Source organism: Halichoerus grypus, chromosome 2 (assembly GCF_964656455.1).
Source record: "Halichoerus grypus chromosome 2, mHalGry1.hap1.1, whole genome shotgun sequence".
In the NCBI taxonomy this organism is placed as follows: domain Eukaryota; kingdom Metazoa; phylum Chordata; class Mammalia; order Carnivora; family Phocidae; genus Halichoerus; species Halichoerus grypus.
This window is the reverse complement of record NC_135713.1, coordinates 133,050,302-133,074,486: the sequence shown is the minus strand read 5'-3', so window position 1 is coordinate 133,074,486 and position 24,185 is coordinate 133,050,302. Positions and strand designations below refer to the sequence as shown.

The window sequence follows — 24,185 nt, the reverse complement described above, 5'->3', positions numbered from 1 at the left end:
CCATATGGATCTTCTCTGGAACAGGAATGAGCTCAGTCAAGATTTTCATACCCTACCTCTTCACAATGGTGAGTAATAACCCTTTTTAAGGATATTCTTGGCATTTGACAGTTGATGAATAAGTGGTGCTTTGGTATTATTTTTATGACTGTTCATCCTTTTTTTTTTTTTTTTTGGTATAATGTTCCTGTTCCTAGGATATTCTAATCTGCATGAATGGAGTCTACCAGTATCCATTTAAAAAAAAAAAAAAAAAAAAAGAAAGCATTTCTGCATCTTTCCACTGAGCGTTGACTTATAACTCTGATGTGATCTTTCCTGGGAAGAAGGTGATATTACCGTCATTTTGCAAATGAAGCAAAGAGAATTAACATGCCCTGAGTGTTAAAAGCTCCACATTCAGCCTGCGGGAAAACTAAAATTAAGTAAATATAAGAGTCTCTAGCTTACACAAGTACTTCATGCCTACAAAACAAAAGGACATTTTTTCTTAAAAATGCTGATCAGGGCCTATTTTCTTTTAAGTGGAAAAAGAATTATAATCCATCATAGTTTAATACAAAGCCCCCTAGTGATTTCCTAAAAGGTAACTAAAATATACCAAATTGCCTACATACATAAGTAACAAATTACCCTGTTAGGTTATAATATGATTAAGATATTGCTTCCTGGTTACCAGTGACTCCTGTTAACCAAGAATTGCTGGTAATTCAGCATGCTCTCCAAATGCCCGACACCACACTGCAATGTCCTCACAGCTGAATTTGGAATTTAAGAGACCATTCCAGTATTTAGTTTAAAAAGTTGTACTAAGTTTTAGGTTCATAAATATAATTTTTTTGAACAAACATGGACCAAAACATATTTTGTTAAAAAACACATAAGTTCTGTGAAGTTTGGGTATTAAAAACAAGGCAGGGTACCAGGAAATAAGCCAGGAAACATTCTGCAAGGGACACCTGAATGTCCTTTGAAAGCCAAATCTAAAACAGCACCTGGAAAGGGGCAGTCTCAACGGTGAACTATCAGGAAAAGCATTTAGAAAAATCACGTCCATGTTGGATTTATAAATAAAATGGAATTCCAAGGGACCATATCAGTCTCTGGGCACATGATTTTTAGCAGCACATGCACCAAGTACGGAAAAGTTTATTTATTTGGAAGGCCTTGAAGGCAAGTTAAATTAACAGTTTCCCTAACTTCAGGGACTACTAGCCCTAATTAGGAGAAACTAGCAACTGTTGTTTAAGAGCCAGGATGAGGAGTCTCAATGACTTCTTCGGGCCTGGTCATGGCATGGTGCTTAGGTGGAGCAATATCCTTTAGCTTAAGAAGTACATGGGGTAGTATTTAGGGATGAAGTGTCATGATGTCCATAATGTACAAACAGTTCATTGCAAATATATACCTAGAGTTGCATGTATACGTTATATGTATATATGTTAGAGAGAGAGAGAGAGAGAAGAAAGGGAAATTTAACAAAATAATTGTTAAAGCTGTATAAAGAGTTTATAACTTGTCAATGTACTCCTCGTTCAACTTCTCCACAGGTTTGAATGTTTTCAAGAGAAAAAAAATGGAAAAATATTTGTTGATGGCAATTCAGTTGAAAATAATGACAAAGAATCAACATTTTTCCCTCTTCATATTTTACTGTTTTACTGCAAATACATGGCATATTTGTCATGAAAAATATGACAGAAAATAAATTACTAGAAAATAATCAATTATCCCAAATATAATTTAATCCATATGGACTCTTTGTCAGTATTTTGGTTATAACAATCCAGATTTTTTCCAAGTAGATACATTTTAACTAAAGTGAGATGTTACTCTTGGAGGCTTTTGTTTTCTATTATTTAATATATTAGGAAAATATTCCATAAAAAAGCACTCATCTACATAATTTTAATGACTCTGTACAAATTCATTATAAGGATACATTTGTTTAATCTATACTTTATTTTAGAACATTCAGTCTGTCACCTGTCTTTTATTACTACAAAAAACTTGCAGGGAGAGCAATAAATATAATGATCTATAATATACTTTTGCTATTTTTAACACGGTTTTCTTAAAAATGCTTCAAGTATTAATTACAGCTGACTCTTGAATAATAGGGGTTAGAAATGCTGACTTCCTGTGGAGTTGAAAATCTGAGTATAACATTTGAGTCCCCTAAAACTTAACTACTAATAGCCTACCATTGACCATAAGCCCTACCAGTAACAGTCGATTAATGCATATTTTGTGTTATTTGTATGATATATTGTATTCTTACAATAAATTAAGCTAGAGGAAAAAAAATATTAAGAAAATCATAAGGAAAATACATTCACAGTACCACACTCTGTTAATTGAAAAAAATCCACCTGAGCAGTTCTGACCTATGTTTTACAAAGGTCAAATGTCTCAGGAAATTTTACCGTATTGCTTCTCAAAAAGTCTGTAGTCTTACAATAACAATTGGAGTTCACTTTTTTTCATCTTTACCAATTGAAAGATATAAAATATGAACATTTTTTCCTTTCATTCCTTGACTAGCAGCAAGGTTGATCATTTGTTTCACAAGCCAATGCATAGCTTCTCTGGACTTTTGTCTTTAAAAAAAATTTTTTTTTAGTCTAGTTTTCCTTTAGAGCATTATCATTTTCTTAATTTGTGGGAACTTGTTATATATGAAGAATACCAACACTCTTTCTAGGACATACATTGCCAACATTCTTCAAGTTCTTAAACTGAATTGATAGTTTTGAGTAATTTTTAAAAAGATTATATTTATGGGATCCCTGGGTGGCTCAGTTGGTTAAGCATCTGACTTTGGCTCAGGTCATGATCCTGGGGTCCTGGGATGGAGCCCTGAGTTGGGGTCCCTGCTCTGCATGGAGTCTGCTTCTCCCTCTCCCTCTGCCCCTCCCCCCTTGCTCATGCTCTCTCTCTCTCTCAAATAAATAAATCTTCTTTTAAAAAAGATTTACTTATTTATTTGAGAGAGACAGAGACAGAGAGTGTGAAATAAAGCAATATTCCCAGGTTGACAGAGTTTCTCTTCTTCTTCTGAATATTTAGAAGGAATAACATATAAAGAAACTAAAATGTTAGAGAAATAAGTATCAGCACCCTAAACTTTCCTCTTCATCTCTTTCATCCTCATTTATGAGTAGATAGTCTGTATAGCACTGAGACTGCCATGCCCTTAAGCCACTTCTGGGCTTGGTGGTCAAAGGCTATTTCTTTCCATTGGCCTCCATTCCTTGTCTAATGTCTCTGGCAATTCTCCCCACAACTCAGTATAATAACAATCAGTGTGTAATGAAAAAAGAACCAAAAAAAAAAAAAAAGAGAGAGAGAGAGCAAGAATAGGCCAGTGAAGTAACTCAGCATGAGAACTTTTCCCAGTAGATACTTCTTACACCCATTAATGACTACTAGATCTGAGTAGTCAACTCAATTCCTCTCTCTCAGAGGGTTAAAAATCAGACGTGAGACACAAACACCGACACCAGAGAAAAGCAAAAGACAAGAACCACACATGCAGCAGGAACCATGAGGTTAGAGAAGTCATAAATCAAAAGAAACCATGAAGAAGGGGAAGGACCAAGATGGTGGAGGAGTAGGAGACCTAAATTTCATCTGATCCCAGGAATTCAGCTAGATAGTTATCAAACCATTCTGAACACCTAAAAACTCAACAGGGAATTGAAGAAAAGAATAGCAGCAATTCTATGAACAGAAAAGCAACTACTTTCTGGAAGGTAGGACATGCAGAGAAGTGAATCCAAGAGGATATTTGGGAAGATAGACCGCAGGGGGAGGGGCCTCCGACGGCCACTTCTGGCAAGTGATAGAGCCACGGAGCACAAAAATCGGAACTTTTAGAAGTCCGCTCCACTGAGGGACGTCACTCCAGTGGCTAAGCGGGGGGTGGAACCCTCGCTGGGACAGTGTGGTCTCAGGACCCTTGGGGTCACAGAAAGACCAGGGGTGCCTGAGTGCAGCAGAGCTCCCAGGTACCTGAGCGGGGAAGCCGGATGCAGAGACGGAGCTGAGGCGCGGGCTCTCAGCTCGGGGTTGCCATAAACCATGATCCACGGCACAGTCGGGCCACTGCTCCTCCAGCAGGGACCCAACAAGCAGCAGATCTGGGAAGACTCCCCTTCCTCCCCCGGGAGGAGCAGCGCGGGAGCGCACCGCAGGAATCTGCTAGGTTTGGAGACTCCAAATGGGGTCGTGTGCCAGAGATAGAAACACTTGGTCACAGGCCAGGTGAGCACGGAGTGCGGCAGGAGACCGGGGAGATGGGAGTGATGGACTGCTTTTCTCTGGGGGCTTACTGAGGAGTGGGGCCCCTGAGGTCTCGGCTCCTTGGGGGTGGAGATTGGGAGGCTGCCATTTTCACTCTTGTCCTCCAAAGCTGTACGGAAAGCTTTCAGGGAACAAAAGCTTCCAAGAGCAAACCCAAGCAAATTACTTAGCCAGGCCCCGGAAAGGCTGGGGCAATTCTGCCTCCAGCAAAGACATTTGAGAACCACTGTGACAGGCCCCTCCCCCAGAAGATCACCAAGAACAGCCAGCCAAGACCAAGTTTACCGATCAATGAGAAAGGCAAAACCCCAGCACCAGGAGAATACAACATATAGAATTCATGGCTTTTTCCCCATGATACATTAGTCTTTCAAAGTTAATATTTTAAATTTTCTTTATTTTTTTCTTTTTCTATTTTTTAAAATTTTTCTTCTTTCCTTTTTCAACCATAATATTATTTTATCAATTCCCTTTTTAAAATATTTTTTAATTTTCACTTTTACAGTCATATTCCATCCCATTGTATTTAACCTTATATATATATATATATATATATATATATATATATATATATATATATATTAAGTTTTTCTTTCCTTAAAATTTTGGGATACAGTTTCTTCTAACAGACCAAAATATTCTCTCTCTTTTTTTTCTCAACCAACTTCTTATCAATTCTTTTTTTAAAATCTTTTTTAATTTTCATCTTTACAGTCATATTCCCTTCATCGTATTTACCCTTATTTTTGTATATATATAAGTTTTTCTTTCTTTAAAATTTTGGGAGGTAGTTTCTTCTAACAGACAAAAATATACACAAAATCTACTGTGTGGCTCTGTTCCATTCACCAGCCTGATCATATTCCTTTTTTTCCCCCCTTCCTTCCCACGAACCCCCCCCCCCCCATTTCAGGTCTCTTCTGATTTGTTTAGTGTATATTTTTCTGGGGTTGTTGTTACCCTTTTAGCATTTGGTTCTCTCATTCATCTATTCTTCTCTGGACAAAATAACAAAACATAAAACTCACCTCAAAAAAGAGAACAAGAGGCAGTACCGACTGCCAGGGACCTAAACAATACGGGCATTAGTAAGATGTCAGAACCAGAGTTCAGAGTGACAATTATAAAACTACTAGCTGGGCTTGAAAAAAGCATAGAAGATACTAGAGAATCCCTTTCTGGAGAAATAAAAGAACTAAAATCTAACCAAGTTGAAATAAAAAAAGCAATAAATGAGGTGCAATAAAAAAATGGAGGGTCTTGATGGGTATTAAAGAGGGCACGTTCTGCATGGAGCACTGGGTGTTATGCACAAACAATGAATCATGGAACACTACATCAAAAACTAATGATGTAATGTATGGTGATTAACATAACAATAAAAAAATAAAAAAACATTTTACAAGCTAGAAAAAAAATGGAGGGTCTAACTGCTAGGATAAATGAGGCAGAAGAGCGAATTAGTGATATAGAAGACCAAATGATGGAGAATAAAGAAGCTGAGAAAAAGAGAGATAAACAACTACTGGATCATGAGGGGACAATTCAAGAGATAAGTGATACCATAAGACAAAACAATATTAGAATAATTGGGATTCCAGAAGAAGAGGAAAGAGAGAGAGGGGCAGAAGATATATTGGAGCAAATTATAGTGGAGAACTTCCCTAATTTGAGGAAGGAAACAGGCATCAAAATCCAGGAGGCACAGAGAACCCCCCTCAAAATCAATAAAAATAGGACAACACCCTGACATCTAATAGTAAAACTTACAAGTCTCAGAGACAAAGAGAAAATCCTGAAAGCAGCTCAGGACAAGAGGTCTGTAACCTACAACAGTAGAAACATTAGATTGGCAGCAGACCTATCCACAGAGACCTGGCAGGCCAAAAAGGACTGGCATGATATATTCAGGGCACTAAACGAAAAATATGCAGCCAAGAATACTATATCCAGCTAGGCTGTCATTGAAAATAGAAGGAGAGATAAAAACTTCTAGGACAAACAAAAACTAAAAGAATTTGTGAACACCAAACCAACCCTACAAGAAATATACAAAGGGGTCCTCTAAGTAAAGAGAGAGCCTAAAAGTAACATAGACCAGAAAGGAACAGAGACAATATGCAATAACAGTCACCTGATAGGCAATACAATGGCACTAAATTCATATCTTTCAATAGTTACCCTGAATGTAAATGGTCTAAATGCCCCAATCAAAAGACACAGGGTATCAGATTGGATAAAAAACAAGACCCATCGATATGCTGTCTGCAAGAGACTCATTTTAGACCCAAAGACACATGCAAAACCATTTACTATGCTAATGGACATCAAAAGAAAGCTAGGGTGGCAATCCTTATATCAGACAAATTAGATTTTAAACCAAAGACTGTAATAAGAAATGAGGAAGGACACTACATCATACTTAAAGGGTCTATCCAACAAGAAGATCTAACAATTTTAAATATCTATGCCCCTAACAAGGGAGCAGCCAATTATATAAGCCAATTAATAACAAAATGAAAGAAACAAATTGAGAATAATACAATAAAAGTAGGGGACTTTAACACCCCCCTCACTGAAATGGACAGATCATCTAAGCAAAAGATCAACAAGGAAATAAAGGCTTTTAATGACACACTGGACCAGATGGACCTCACAGAAATATTCAGAACATTCCATCCTAAAGCAACAGAATACACATTCTTCTCTAGTGCACATGGAACATTCTCCAGAGTAGATCACATCCTGGGTCACAAATCAGGGGTCAACCAGTACCAAAAGACTGGGATCATTCCCTGCATATTTTTGGACAATGATGCTTTGAAACTAGAACTCAATCACAAGAGGAAAGTTGAAAATAACTCAAATACATGGAGGCTAAAGAGCATCCTACTAAAGAATGAATAGGTCAACCAGGAAATTAAAGAAGAATTAAAAAAATTCATGGAAACCAATGAAAATGAAAACACAACTGTTCAAAATCTTGGGATACAGCAAACGCAGTCCTAAGAGGAAAGTATATAGCAATACAAGCCTTTCTCAAGAAACAAGAAAGGTCTCAAATATACAACCTAACCCTACACCTAAAGGAGCTGGAGAAAGAACAGCAAATAAAGCCTAAACCCAGCAGAAGAGAAATAATAAAGATCAGAGCAGAACTCAATGAACTAGAAACCAAAATAACAGTAGAACAGATCGACAAAACTAGGAGCTGGTTCTTTGAAAGAATTAATAAGATTGATAAACCCCTGGCCAGACTTATGAAAAAGAAAAGAGAAACGACCCAAATAAATAAAATCATGAATGAAAGAGGAGAGATCACAACCAACACCAAAGAAATACAAACAATTATAAGAACATATTATGAGCGACTATATGCCAGCAAATTAGACAATCTGGAAGTAATGGATGCATTCCTAGAGATGTATCAACTACCAAAACTGAACCAGGAAGAAATAGAAAACCTGAACAGACCTATAACCACTAAGGAAATAGAAGCAGTAATCAAAAATCTCCCAACAAACAAGAGCCCAGGGCCAGATGGCTTCCCAGGGGAATTCTACCAAACATTTCAAGAAGAATGAATACCTATTCTTCTGAAACTGTTCCAAAAAATAGAAATGGAAGGAAAACTTCCAAACTCATTTTATGAGGCCAGCATTACCTTGATCCCAAAACCAGACAAAGACCCCATCAAAAAGGAGAATTACAGACCAATATCCTTGATGAACATGGATGCAAAAATTCTCACCAAAATACTAGCCAATAGGATCCAACAGTACATTAAGAGGATTATTCACCACGACCAAGTGGGATTTATCCCTGGGCTGCAAGGTTGGTTCAACATCCACAAATCAATCAATGTGATACAATACATTAATAAAAGAAAGAACAAGAACTATACGATTTTCTCAATAGATGCAGAAAAAGCATTTGACAAAGTACAGCATCCTTTCTTGATCTTCTTGATCAAAACTCTTCAGAGTCTAGGGAAAGAGGATACATACCTCAATATCATAAAAGCCATCTATGAAAAACCCACAGCAAATATCATTCTCAATGGGGAAAAACTGAGAGCTTTCCCCCTAAGGTCAGGAACACGGCAGGGATGTCCACCCTCACCACTGCTATTCAACATAGTACTAGAAGTCCTAGACTCAGCAATCAGACAACAAAAAGAAATAAAAGGCATCCAAATCGGCAAAGAAGAAGTCAAACTCTCACTCTTTGCCAATGATATGATACTTTATGTGGAAAACCCAAAAGACTCCACCCCAAAACTGCTAGAACTCATACAGGAATTCAGTCAAGTGGCAGGATATAAAATCAATGCACAGAAATCAGTGGCATTTCTAGACACCATCAACAAGACAGAAGAAAGAGAAATTAAGGAGTCGATCCCATTTACAATTGCACCCAAAACCATAAGATACCTAGGAATAAATCTAACCAAAGGGGCAAAGAATCTGTACTCAGAAAACTATAAAATACTCATGAAAGAAATTGAGGAAGACACAAAGAAATGGTAAAACATTCCATGCTCATGTTGGAAGAACAAATATTGTGAAAATGTCTATGCTACCTAGAATAATGTATACATTTAATGTGATCCCTATCAAAATACCATCAACTTTTTTCAAAGAAATGGAACAAATAATCCTAAAATTTGTATGGAACCAGAAAAGACCCCGAATAGCCAGAGGGATGTTGAAAAAGAAAAGCAAAGCTGGTGGCATCACAATTCCGGACTTCCAGCTCTATTACAAAGCTGTCATCATCAAGACAGTATGGTACTGGCACAAAAACAGACACACAGATCAATGGAACAGAATAGAGAGCCCAGAAATGGACCCTCAACTCTGTGGTCAACTAATCTTCGACAAAGCAGGAAAGAATGACCAATGGAAAAAAAGACAGTCTCTTCAACAAATGGTGTTGGGAAAATTGGACAGCCACATGCAGAAGAATGAAACTGAACCATTTCCTTACACCACACACAAAAATAGACTCAAAATGGATGAAAGACCTAAATGTGAGACAGGAATCCATCAAAATCCTTGAGGAGAACACAGGCAACAACTTCTTTGACCTCAACCACAACTTCTTCTCAGAAACATTATCAAAGGCAAGGGAAACAAGGGCAAAAATGAACCATTGGGACTTCATCAAGATAAAAAGCTTTTGCACAGCAAGGGAAACAGTCAACAAATCCAAAAGACAACCAACAGAATGGGAGAAGATATTTGCAAATGACATATCAGATAAAAGGCTAGTATCCAAAATCTTTAAAGAATTTATCAAACTCAACACCCAAAGAACAAATAATCCAATCAAGAAATGGGCAGAAGAAATGAACAGACATTTCTGCAAAGAAGACATCCAAATGGCCAACAGACACATAAAAAAGTGCTCCATGTCACTCGGCATCAGGGAAATACAAATCAAAACCTCAATGAGATACCACCTCACACCAGTCAGAATGGCTAAAATTAACAAGTCAGGAAACGACAGATGTTGGCAAGGATGCGGAGAAAGGGGAACCCTCCTACACTGTTGGTGGGAATGCAAGCTGGTGCAGCCACTCTGGAAAACAGTATGGAGGTTCCTCAAAAAGTTGAAAATAGAGCTACTCTATGACCCAGTAATTGCACAACTGGGTATTTACCCCAAAAATACAAATGTAGTGATCTGAAGGGGCACATGCACCCCAATGTTTATAGCAGCAATGTCCATGATAGCCAAACTATGGAAAGAGCCTAGATGTCCATCAACAGATGAATGGATAAAGAAGATGTGGTATACACACACACACACACACACACACACACACACACACACACACACACTGGAATATTATGCAGCCATCAAAGAAAACATGAAATCTTGCCATTTGCAATGATGTAGATGGAACTAGAAGGTATTATGCTAAGTGAAATAAGTCAATCAGAGAAAGACAATTATCATATGATCTCACTAATATGAGGAATTTGAGAAACAAGACAGAGGATCATAGGGGAAGGGAGAGAAAAATGAAACAAGACAAAACCAGAGAGGGAGACAAACCATAAGAGACTCTTAATCTCAGGAAATAAACTGAGGGTTGCTGGAGTGGAGGGGGGTGGGAGGGCTGGGGTGGCTGAGGGATGGACAGTGGGGAGGGTATGTGCTATGGTGAGCGCTGTGAATTGTGTAAGACCTGTACCCCTGAAACAAATAATACATTATATGTTAATAGAAAGAAAGAAAGAAAGAAAGAAAGAAAGAAAGAAAGAAAGACAGAAAGCATGAAGTAAGTAGGTGAGTAAAAAGGACAGAAATGATAGAAGAAAGAAAAATGTAATACCGTACAGTAGAATAGAAAGAGAGAGAGAAACACAGTAACAAGTAGAGCAGAATAGATAAAGTATGACAAAGATGTCCTCTGAGATGACAAGAGCTCTTCTTTTCCCTGGACTGGAGGAGTGAGCTTATGCATCTTCGGAGTCTGACTTTCCATCTATAGAATATGGTCTCATGTTCCCTGCTTTTCAGATATCCTTTGCAATACACCACTAATATTGAGATATCCTAAGCTATTTCTCCATCCTTGTAACTTGTTAAGATCCTAACTAAAAGAATTTCCTGGCATCATTGCAGTTGGTGCCATCCTAATGTCACAGTACATTTTCCAAGAATTATAGGAGCCTGTTGAGCATCTCTGTTCCATAGGCATACTTTCCCTCCCACTGAATGTGCCAAATAATTGATGACTTCTTTACTCCAGAACTGTTAACATTCCCTGCAATCATCAGCATAAATACTTTATTAATAATTTGTATTTATAGAACATCTGCCTCCCAAAGAGCTCAGAGCTGTTTACAAACATCATCTCATTAATCCTGATAGCAATCCCTTTTTTTTTTACAAGGTAGAAATGTGTAACAGCTAATGGATACTGTCATCTCCATTTGACTCACGGGAAAACTGAAATCCAGAGAAGAGTTACCTTTTCAAGTTCAACCAGAAATCTGAGAAATAGCACAAAAATATAATCTAGAACTTCTGCCTTCTTATACTTCATGTTCTCCCCTAAAAACCTCTCATTTCAGGTCACACACATATTCACTGGAATGCACGAGTATACATTTTTAAATACAGCTTCCTCTATTAAGGGGGGAAAAAAAGGTCCCATAAACTCAAGTATAAAGATTTAGTGGACTTTGACTTGACTTTTCAAGAGGTTATCACTACAGTTAGAGTCATGAAGAATGATTAAATTCTAGAACTTAGACAGCATTTTTTACCAGCATTTTCAAGCTAGTAAAAAAGTTTCTGCTTGGCATCTGAATGTGCTTTCCTCCCATACTGGAAATAGAACAAACAACTTTAGGACGGCAAAAGTGAAAATAATAAAGCTTTTTGGGAAGGATGCAAGAGATGGCACCTCAAAAACATTATTGATATTGAATATTGAATAACTGCCACATGCTAGGTATATCCATGCATTATGTCATTGCAACTGTATGAGGTTGACATTTTATTTTACAGGTAAGGAAACTGAGGATCAATAGAGTAAAATAAATGGGGAAGCTGAACTTTAACCCCATTGACTCTTACCTGTGCTTTTAGCTAACACCATCCAACTACTACACATAATGGTAATCATTCCTGCTGCCACTTTTATTGTTTTGAATAATATAATCCTAGAATCAGAGAGCCAGCCAGCTACAGCATGGTACAGCCACCAAAGTTTATGTTTTATGTCAGTTACAGAAAAATTGAAGGAAGGTTATTAAATAATAGTTGGGTTTTTTTGTTTTGTTTTGCTTTGTTTTGAGTGGGGTGGGAGGCACAAGCAGAGGGAGAGAGGGAATCTTAAGCAGGCTCCACACCCAGCACGGAGCTTGATCTCATGACCCTGAGATCACGACCTGAGCGGAAACCAAGAGTTTGGTTCGGATGCTCAATTGACTGAGCCACCCAGGCACCCCTTAACAATAATTTTTGATGTTGGAAATCCTTCAACATGGTTTACAACCTAGACCCTGAAATACAATTTAGTTGCCTAAAAAAGCCCATTATCAAGACAACTCTACAGAAAGATGGTATGGTTAGTAAAATCAGGAAAAAATGGAAATTTTTTCAAACTGATTACTTACCACTAATGGAGTAGAACTGCCTCCAAAGTTTCCTGTGACCACACAGATCCATAGGAAAATTCCACTGGACACCTAGAACATATTAATAGAGTGCATCTGTACATATCTATAATAATTTTTCCCATTCAACAAGCTATCCACAACTCAGGTAAAGAAAGCAAATTAGCTCTTCCTCTGCTTTTTCCTTCTATTCAGCCTTCATCAGATTGGGCAATGCCCACCCACATTGCTGAGGGCGATCTTTACTCTCAGTCTACCAATTCAAATGCTCATCTCTTTCAGAAACACCCTCCCAGATATACCCAGAAATACTATTTTCCCACCAATCTGGGCATGCCTTTTCCCAGTCAAGTTGACACATCAAATTAACCACATTTAATTTTTTGAAGAAGCACCAAACTGTTTTTCACCGCAGTTATACCATTTCACATTTCTGCCAACAATACGCAAGGGTTCTGACTTCTCCACATCCTCACCAATATTTTCAGTTTTGTTTTTGACATTTATCTATATCAACACAGGTAGATCTAATTCACTCATTTTGCCTACTGTCCACCATTTCTTTCTAGGAATATACCATAATTCATTATCCATCACGTAAGGAAAACACTTAGGTTGTTCCCTCTCTGGTTGTTATTATAATCAATACCACCTTGAGCATTTCTAGTATCTCTGTGTTCACAGATATGAGAGTTTCTCTGGGCTACATATCTAGGAGTGGAATTTCTGAATCACAGGCACGAATAATTGAAAACCTTAATTTTAAACTGCCCAAATTCTCATCAAAGAGAATTTACACTCCCACCAGCAGAATATGAGGGTTCCTGTTACTCCACACCCTTGAAAATAATTGCTATTCTCATAATCTACGTTGCATTTCCCAGCATTTAGATAGAACAGGAAGGATTTCTCCATCTGATCTGTCTGCAAATTTACAGATTTTCTGTTTGTGCTTTTTTGTTTTCTTTTTCTCTCTTCTCTGCCCCACCTATAACCTATACCTGAAGATTCCCCCTTTCCTCTTTTGACACCAACTTTACTATGACACCAATCTAGGATTTTTTCCCCACTTGAGAAACTATCAGAAGCTCAGCCAATCATCTCCCTTTTTATAGGAATTATAAAGTGAAATGACTTAAAGATCTTCTGGAATTTTCCAGGTAGTGAAATAACACCCATTCTGATGTTTCCATCAGAATCAGAATCAGCCTCTAAGTCATGTTGGGGGCATGAACCCATGGGCTATGGAAGCAGAAAAAGAGTGCCCAGGTATGACTGGAAACATGACTTGCCTATACATCCAGAAGTGGGACTGGGGTGAGGCACACAAGGCACCCAGGAACAAAATGCAAGGGACACAAAAAACTCAGTGATCAAAAAAACAATATATTAACAAAACACTTAAGGGAAATTAATGTAAAAAATCCACGATAAACAAAATATCAAAATTATAAATACAGGACCAGTATTAGGATCACATCAATATTGACTATAACCTTTTCAGTTTTAATCTAATAAACCCGATCTTCATATTAAGAGTGCTTTTGACATTTTTTTTTTTTTAAAGATTTTTATTTATTTGAGAGAGAGAGAATGAGAGAGAGCGAGCACATGAGAGGGGGGAGGGTCAGAGGGAGAAGCAGACTCCCTGCCGAGCAGGGAGCCCTATGCGGGACTCGATCCAGGGACTCCAGGATCATGACCTGAGCCGAAGGCAGTCGCTTAACCAACTGAGCCACCCAGGCGCCCTCACTTTTGACATTTTTTAACAAGAATCAATTAAGGAAAAATAAAATTCACACGCATGCCTCCTTTTAAAAATTCAAAATGAAATAGCTTGATAAAGCCGCTTGAATATATGACTGCCAAGGAGAAAATGAGAGCAGATTTTTCGCCAATAAAATAGGATACATTTGGAGATTAGCATCACAGAAATAGTCTTCTCATTCATCAACTTGAAATTAACATTGACAGCCATTTGTAAAACTTGGTGAACTGTATGGATTACTCATCAGTATCCTATTAAGATTATGATCATAATGGAGAGTTTCGGCAGTCAAGCAAAAGGTAGCCCAATACCATCCAACAGAGGTATATCAGTTTGATAGGACTGCCATAGCAAAATGCCACAGACTGGGGGGCTTAAACAATAGAAATTTATTTTCTCACAGTTCAAAAGGCTAGAAGTACAAGATCAAAGTGCCCGTAGGGTTGGTTTCCTGTGAGCCCCCACCCACTGGGGTTGCAGACGGTCACCCTCTTGCTAACTATTTACATGGTCTTTCCTCTACGTGGGCACATCTTTAGTCTCTCTGTGTGTGTCCAAATTTCCCCTTCTTAGAGGGACCCCAGTCATACTGGATTAGTCTTATAAGGACACCCTAAGAGCCTCAGTTTAACTGAATCACCTCTTCAAAGGACCTGTCCCCAAATATCCTCACATTGTGAGTTACTGGGGGTTAAGACTTCAACGTATGAATGGTGGGAGAGGCACAGTTCAGCCTATAACACAGGGAAGACAAGACATTTACAATTCGTCTAAAGTAGAAATTTCCTCAATTGTTCAACCTATGAAGACAGCACTAACAAAGCAACATGCTCTGGCTCAAAATGAACACATGTAAGCCATGAAACCTACAAAGTCCTTTGGAGCTACCACTGTGATCTTATCCAGTTCCTTGAGGAACCTATGAACCCTACCAAATAGCCTCAAGGAGTAGGACAGGATCATCCAGGACAAATTCATACAAATCCAACCAGTCTACCAAATGGTACAGGATTCCCTACAACATCACAACTCTGCTGCAAATGAGGGGTTCAGCAGGACACCCTGGGGCTGGAATGAAGTCATCCCAGCAAACTTAGAACCAAAGTTTGCTGTAACGCAGCCCATTTGGAAATGGCTGCACGAATCCAATACTTAACAGTTCACCTTTGTCTTTCTACATGAAAAGTCCCCTTTTGAGTAAAAGTTGCATACTTTTTGTGAATCTAAGAGGGAGCATCAAAAAGACTGGTGGGCCTTTCATCCAGCCAACAGACTTAGCACCCAGAAGAGCTCGTATATCTTATTTAAACAGCATCGCCTGAGGGAAACGAAACAAAACAAAAGCAATATTGAAATTGCTTCCCAAGTTCCCCAGATGTCACAGAACAAGTAGTCATTTGAACATTCTTATTCCTGTTATCTTCTTGAAAGAGCTATATAATCTTCATATTCTTGAGCCACCACACTCTGAAAATAAGGAGTCATCAGGGGTAATGATGAAATGTGTGGGCGGACTGCTCATTTGTAAACTTCTTAAATGCCTCGGAAGAAAAGGATTCTATAAATCTGAAATAACAGTTATAACAGCTCCCTTTAAATGGTGATAGGTTTCAGAAAGGCAGTCACAGAAGGTGAGTGATGACAAAAGCCATTGTCCACTGCTATGTTTGCCTCCTGTAAGGTACTGGAATCCGGAAGTTCTCTGTGATGGGGTTTGAATTTAGACTTTGTTTGCGGGAGGAGGATGGTGATTGATTGTTGTTTCTAAAATAATGATATTTCTCCTTTGTGTAGTGGCTGGCATCTTAATAAACGTGAGCATGGCTTAACAGTCAGGCTGCAAATCTGTTCTAATGTCAGCATCTGGGGGAATCTGAGTTACAGAAAACTGCTTTTCTGATTACCGTTCCTGCTTAATGCTCGGAAAAAAAGAAAAAAAAAAAAAAACCCACAACAACAACCCCGGAATAATACTCTCTACTCATCTCACCTACTTGTTAATCTGGAGTCAGTTAAAGGAAGCATATTGTGGAAAGCATATTGTAATGGGTGAATAGCTGTTTTTAAAAAAAAGAATCAGGGAGAAGAAAAGGCATGACATTAAACAGTACAAATGATCCAGGCTTTTGCTCTACCAAACCTCGGGGCAATGTCTTTTCAATGTCATTCTTTAGAAAAAGTCTTTGAGACCATGCGTGTCTTTTTAAACAAGGCAGGCCAAGAGGGAGAAAAGAAAAAGAAAAGAAACAAAAAAGGAAAAAAAAAAAAGGGACGGGAAGAAAAAAAATGGGGTTAAAAAAAAAAGCTTTTATTTTAAAAGCAAACAGCTAAGTGATTTGCTGCACACTTGCCATGAATAATAACGAGCAGATTTGTGGTGTGTTCCTCTTTTTAATTAGCACGTTACCTTCTGCAGAAGCACCCTGTCTTATTACAGAGCTCCTAGAGAGCCCCACTTGAAGCGCTGCACAAAACAAGATGGGCAAAGAAGCCCCAGTGAGTAGACTTGGAGTCGATTTAGAAAAGGGCCCCTTATTTTTTCTCCCCACCTCCGCGGTTTTTTGCTTTTTTGGTTTTTTGGGTTTTTTTGTTTTGTTTTGTTTTTTTCCTCTTGAGATGCAACGTCTAAAAGAAACCTGGCTAGGCTTTTCCATTTGTTTTGCATAGAAATCACCCTAGACATGCATGAAGCTGTCCTCATTTGCTCATCTCTGAATTATTTCTTTGCTGTTCCAAGTACAGAACTACACCAATTCTGATCTGTGCAAGGTCAGAGATGGACCGCATGCTATCAAGATCAGAGGTGGGACAGAGCCCGCCATACAATCTTCCCTCAAGAAAACGGTGTTAAAATGTTAACACAGGCACTTCAACACCCAAACAACAACAGAGCTTGTGAAAGCCATGCTTTGGGAGTCCTGATATTTGGAAAAGACTTAGTGGTCTAAAGTTAAGCGTCCAGGTAGCAGGGCAAGAAAGTAATGTGGCTGACTTGGGACAACTTTATCATCTTTTGCAAGGGGATCTTCAAATGCAAAAAAAAAAAAAAAAAAGGCACTTGGGAAAATGAAAACCGATCTTACAAATCATACTTCTGTCTGTAATTAAAAAGCATTAGCAACATCCCTGTCAGCAAGCCCTAAAGTGCAAGTCAAGATATCAGCCAGCTCCCGTGTAGCTCTGATTTCGTTTGCACGCACACATACCCAGTGCAGAATGTTAATTTGTTTTCCATCACCAGGAATGTTGAGCATGCTGACACAGCTAGGTGAGGCAATCTAAAATTGTTCCAGGATTTGATTTTCATGTGAATGCAGCCTACAGCCGCATTTGATAGTACACCGCATTGATATGACACCTTTTCTACAAGGTCTTTGGTGGAATACATCTGCTGAACAGAACTGAAACAAAATATGTGCCTTGACTCAAACTTGTGCAGAGAGCTATCAAAGTGGAAACTTGCTCAAACCCATTTGCATAATATGCAGATGCAAATCTAATGAGAAAGGTATATTGACAGCCTGCCTTGTTATCTGGCAAAGCTGTGCATAATAGTATGTGGTACCTAGACATAATCTCCCGTAATGTTATTTTGCAATGTAAATGTTTTTTCCCCCACCAAAAGAAGACACACGTCAATAAGTGCCAGGCATCGATAACCGACATTCGAGATAAAATAAACCGCACCAACTCATTCGGACAGAATCTGCCCAGTTTATTTCGGGACACGGGTCTTCACGTTGGGGGCTAGTTCTTGGTCGAAGAAGAGGGAAGAGCGGTAGCCCGAAACGCACACTGACGCCTCATTTACACTTGTGTTCCAATGGCTGCTTTCTCAGTCCTGGTGCCAGTTCCGAGTATATTTCAAGGAACGTTACTGAGAACAAAATCGAAGGCCATCAATATTAATGATCTGAACCAGGAAGATAGCTTTTAGTGTGCAAATTAATTACCCTAATCACAGGGTTTTTTGTATCCATTTTAATGAAATAACTATTTATTTCATTGAATCCTGCGCTTTTCTTTTGCAAATAAGGCACATTTACATGATAAATACATGAAATTTAAAAGGATGACTAAATTAAATTGGGGAAAAAAGACCTTTTTAAATACAATTTTCTTAGGAAAAACAGCTAGATTAATGGGTTGGTTAGCTGACTGGCATCTGTGATTAAATCTTTTTTAATGTACGTCAAATAGAATTTAATGGACCTTGAGAAATGTCTACACAGTCAGTAATATTCAGGGACCGGGGGAGATTCCAGTTGTCTCCTGTCATTTGTTGGTGAACTCCTGAAGCCTTGGCCTTGGGATTCTGCTTGACACATGGAATTCACACTTCCAGTCTCTGCTTTATCACGGGGGTTTTTCTTCTTTGCCCTTGTATTCTCTTCTTTAGAGGAGGGGGTCTTTAACAATGTAACCAATACATTCACTTAACAGAAGTGTGGGCCAAAAAGTAACCATACCATCAATGAAGGCATTAAAGGAGTTGAAATATGTCTCCTATTTAATCATCTAATTCACATTTGTTTCAAACTGAGCAGGCCTCAGTAATGAGAGAGCGGGGGGGGGGGGGGGGGCGGGCTGCTTAATTCAGAGGAAATTTCAATGAATCTTTGAGAGTCTATGGGTTTTGAAAACTTTATTTATTGTGGGTAAGCTTTGAAGGGCTGCACATTCAACAGAAGAGAGATTTGAAATGCGCTCTGGCTCGTTTTTTTTGTTTTTTTTTTTTATAACAGACCCGAAGAACAGAGCATCTTTCTCTGCTAGCTTGCCCCCCCTCCCCCCGTTGTGCCACCAGAGATGTCTCCCTCTGCCTTTGATTGGGAATGATCAATTGCAGCTGTGGCAGCCGGGCAGGCGGCCCCAGGCACCAAGAACAGGAGCCCTCCCCACCCCTCATTACGATTTACATTTCAATGGCTGCCACCATTTTAAAGATAATTATAACCTTTTGAGATTAATAATTTTCTGTGGCTTCTCTAATATTGTCACAACGTAAATATTAATTTAGCTGGTTTAAAGGAAACATCTCTCTCTCTCTCTCTCTCTCTCTCTCTCTCTCTCTCTCCCCCTTCGCCCCCCACCTCCCCTCACTCCCTGGGAGAATGCAGAACAAAGGCTCCCAACCCAAATCTGTCTGGGAGCAGGATGGAGTTGGGAAGGTAGGATGCTGAATCAACAGATAGGATTCAATACCCTGATCCCGACCCGGCCTCCATCTCAGATCTTGCAGTAAAGCAAACATGGCAGGCAGACGGCGCAAGCAAAAAAGACAATGAAGCTCCTTTCTGCGTTGGTAAGATGTCTAAAGCCGTCATTTTTAAAAAGTAAATTGTTTTCGGTTTGATCTAACCCAGGAAGTCGACCTGCAAAAGCCGGCAGATGGGATTCACGTTTCCTCAGTCATATTCCAAGTGTGGAGGGAGATCTCACAACGATGAAGCTGTCTTGATGAACTCAATAGTCTTGAAGAGAACAAGGGAAATTGCCCACAAAAGATATCAAAACTATAAAGAGGCTTATATTTCACTGTTACTGCAAACTTCCTTTCTGCTTATTATCATTCCAACACTTTATTTCCCACCAGCTGATGCAGCTGGGAAAAACATCACATTGCACAAACAGATGTCGACTCACTTAGATTGCCTGACCATGCTCCGTGGACCGTGATCTATTTTTTGCTGCCCCACAAGTATCGAGCATGTTGTAGGCATGAGGACATGACTTTTTTTTTTCTTTTTACATTCATTAGATTGCTACAAGTATTCTCTTTAGGGCCGATTGCCTTCTATCGCTCAGCATCATTCAAACAATTTAAATCAGCCAAAGAAAACCAAGGAACATGTTTCTCATATCCAGTGATAAATAAGAGGAATCACATATATTAAGAAAATGGATAATGGTGCCGGTCAGATGTTGCGAGCAGGTCATTCGGCTGCTCTCCTTGATAAAGTGCAGAGCTACAATAATTGCTCCGAGATCTCTTTACGGACAAGACCTTATCTCCTAGGTACCAAAGCCATGGGCTTGAGCGTTGCTTGAAAGTGACTTGGGGAATAGAAGTGCTCATGAAATATGCATGACTAACACATAGGCTGCCGAGGGAACTTAGTGTATTATGTATGACCCTTCTGTAATTGTAAGGAAATGATATTCATTTAAGTGGATGTTTATCACAGTTAAAGGTGCACCTAATGAAACAAAGGTCATAAGCCTAAAAACATAAGGTTATAACCCTTTTATTGCACCATTTCTCTCTCTGTTTGAAAAGACCTGGCCTTTATGAACAGCTGTTTTTCCTAACACCTGTGTGCTCTGTTTATGCAGCCTTAAAGAGCTCCTGTCACCCATATTTAAATGCCAAAAGGACTATTACATTAAATGCTCCTCTAATATTATATCCACACATCTGGGAAATATCAGACAGCATGCGGCAGTGTATATCAATTCGGGCTAGAGTTTTTAGCTACTGACATTTTGTTGGCTGAAGAGCATTTTTCCCCCGGCTCCTCGCTGTGGGAAATGCCTACCAGTACATTCAGATGAGAAATGGGCTTTTATTCTGAGATCAGCAGTGATGCGATCCTTCTGGAGGAGCCCTATGTCTGAGGCAAAACTGCATGAGGCCGCATTTCAGAACAGACAGACAGACAGGACTCTCAGGAATCAAACCCCCCAAACTGGAATCCGGCTCCAGTCCCCATGAGTCCTGTGACCTGGGGCAAGTGACTTCACAGCTCTGGGCTTCGGAACAAATTTTCATCTCTAAAATGAGACCCATCAAGGGTTGTGAGCTCCCAGGCTGTTATGGGGATAAATGAGTTAATATTTTAAAAGCACTTGGAATAGTTGCTGGCACGTAGTAAGTCCCGTGTATTTGTTAAACTAAGTAAAATAGACCATTTGCGTGGTTGGTTTGTTCTGCTGTTTCCTACCCCAAACTGTCATTCTCTTTTGCACCTAATTAACCTTCCTCAAGTCCATGTCCATCTTTAGGTTTCGGCCATGGAAGCTTCCAGCCAAAGCCAAGTGTGTATAATAACATGCCTCGGTGAGGGTAGCAGCGAGCCATTCGGTGGGGGTTCACCGGCTTATAAACAATAAGCACCTTTGGACTGTGCCGGTCTCACTGACATTAAGCTGGGAAGTTCATAGAGCACCAGGGAGCAGGTGAAAAAAAAAAAATTACTCTAGAAAAACATGCAGTGGAGAAAACCCCAAGAGTCTTCACGAGCTGAATCCAAATTAACAATGACTCTTCAAATTGCCTTAATGTCATTTTGTTTTGCTTCAGGTTGTGAGGCAGAAACAGGAGAGGACACAGGCATGCCACCTTATGCGAGGAAGCATATATTAACTCGAGAGACTTTTATGGATTTCATAATGCTTTCATTCATTATTTCCTTCTGATCTCAGAATGGCCACCTGGAATGGATGGGGTGGGTGGTCCTCGCCAAGCCCACAAGGCTTTCAATAGCTTGCAACTGCCTGACTCTCCCTTCCAAAATGGAACCCTCTTATGATGACCAAAGCCGCCTGATGTAAGATTAAACAGAAACTGTGAACTCACTGAGGAGGATAGGATCGTTACATAGACCACTAGAAAGGTAGTCGTAAAATAATCTGATAAATAAAATCATCAAACTTGTTTTCTTAGATTTCAGAGAAAAATCACTGTAATGTGATCACATGGAACCCGAGGGTTCTGCGGCAGGCTTGCTTGTGTTTGAACCCGGGCTCTAGTCCTTACTGTGTGAGCTAGGGGGAAGTTACTTAACCTCTCTGTACATAGGGTGAGTAGGCCTCCATTTCATCGGCTAAACAGGGATAATAATAAGACCAGCCCTTAAATGTGATGTGCAGTATATGCTAGAGAATGCCCATGAGGTGTCTGGAAGATAAGTACTCTGTTACTGTAAGCTATTGTATTATTATTACCTTTAGAATGAAAACCAGCATTTGAGGAAGTTTTGGCATCATCATACCACCCCCAGGGTTTCATGCTCAGAGGAATTTGTTCACAACACCTTCAGTGGTATTTAAATACGCCCACGAATTCTGTGACATCCCTACCTTTAAAAAGTAGAACTCACTTCTCCCCTTGGCTGTGGACCACACCAGTGACTCACTTCCAAAGATTAGAATGCAGTAGAAGTGATGGTATGTGAATCCCAAGGCCAGCTCATAAAAGGCACTTCCATTCCCACCATGTTCTCTCTTGGCTTACCAGCTCTGAGGGGAAGCTGGCTGCCATGTTGTGAGGACCCTCATAACCCTATGGAGAGCAGCCTAATGGAGAGGTCATGGGACTGAGCCATCTTGGAAGGACACCCTTTAGCTCTTAGATGACTTCAGCCCTCAAGGCCTGGAGTCTTCCTAGTGGAGCAGAGAGAAGGCATCCCTTCCGTGCCCTGTCTGAATTCCCAACCCAATGGAAAGCAGAAGATAACAAATGGTTATTGTGGTTTTGGGGTCATTTGTCACACAGTGATAGATAACTAATGCAACATCCTTCAATACAGAGGTGGAAGTTTCCCTTGTTACGCTGAGGACTTCTGTTGATAGAGATGGGAAGTAGGGAAAGGTTTTGAAGGAGATCAGGCATGGACCGCAGTGCAAATTAGCAAACTTTTTTTATATCTCAGAATGTACTATTTCACTTTTATGTATCAATTAACATGGGGATCTTTTGTTCATAGTCAAATAATTCTATCCAATGTGTAGTTCTATTTCTAGGATGACCAGACACCCAGTCGGCCCGGGACAGTTCCAGTTTTCACAGTGCAATTCCCCTGTCCCAAGAAACCCCTCAGTCCTGGCCAAAATGACTGGTCCCTTACTTGTATCATAGATTAAATGATGACCAATATCTCACCTGAGCTAGTCCCACAGGCAAAGAAGGGGTTCCCCATAAAGGCTTTTGTGTGAACATATGCGTTGTTAGAGGAAAGGAGACATAGCTCCTACAGCCCCCATCTGGCCACATTACTCCACACTTCTCCCTATGACCATGTGACTTCTGAGTCCTTCTCTTGGATAAGCATGGGTGGGAAAGGAGGGTATCAGGGCTCTCAGCTCACACACCCTTCATGTGTCACGGGATCTAGAGATGCAGGGTAGACAGTGTTGATGGTTGTTAGCAGATGAGAAGGTGCCATGGGAGGGGAAAGCAGGGTTCTAGGAGAATCTCTGTAGCACTTAGCTACAACTCTATTACCTGAATATAGAAGAGAATGCTCAGAATCAGTTTTCTTCCCCTCTGCCCTTTGATGATTGTCTGCTTTGTTTTGTGATTCAGGAGATCATAAGGGTGTCATGTGTTCATTTAATAAAAACTTTTAAATCTGGAAACGATGAAAGAATGTACTACTTAAAAGTAGACCAAAGAACCAAAGACTCAGCTACAACCCCACCCAGTCTTTTTCCTGCCCTGTCAATAACCAAAATAGCACATAAGCACCTAATCTTCTCGTGGAACTGTCATGCAAGCAGGAGTGAACTCGACAGAGTATTTATTGTTCAGAGTAGATGATGCAGAGACGAGTCACACCCACATGAACAAATTTCAGCTGCTTAATTCTACAGCGGACCCATAAGAATAGCTTTACTCTAAAAACATTGTTCAGATGGAAACTCACCTGGGTTGTGAATACAGATATTCATAAGCAAAGGAAGTGTTAGTAAATGTTGGCTTACATAAATGAGTCATCCAAACAATGCATCCAATGCATAAATGCATCCAAACAATGCATGCATAAATTATAAGTTGTTCTTATCCGTTTGTTAAAGCAATCTTTTTCTCTCCCTCTCTAACCTTAGAAGTAGCAATGATACTCACATGTAACAATGAGGGAGCAGTTACTGCCTGACAAGTACAGGAGAGCTAAATATATACTCATTTAATGGATACATACAACAAACCTAAAGAGGCAAATGTTACTAAGTCTCTGTTTTACGGATGAGGA

The 24,185-nt window shown here is 39.5% G+C and overlaps 1 long non-coding RNA gene across 1 annotated transcript in view; it reads right to left on the bottom strand.

The window, feature by feature from the left end:
• Positions 1–24,185, bottom strand: part of LOC118522898 (uncharacterized) — a 650,767-nt gene that overhangs the window by 349,050 nt on the left and 277,532 nt on the right. The window contains exon 5 of the long non-coding RNA XR_013445856.1: positions 12,444–12,515. This is a non-coding gene — a long non-coding RNA (uncharacterized LOC118522898). The remainder of the gene's footprint in view (positions 1–12,443; positions 12,516–24,185) is intronic.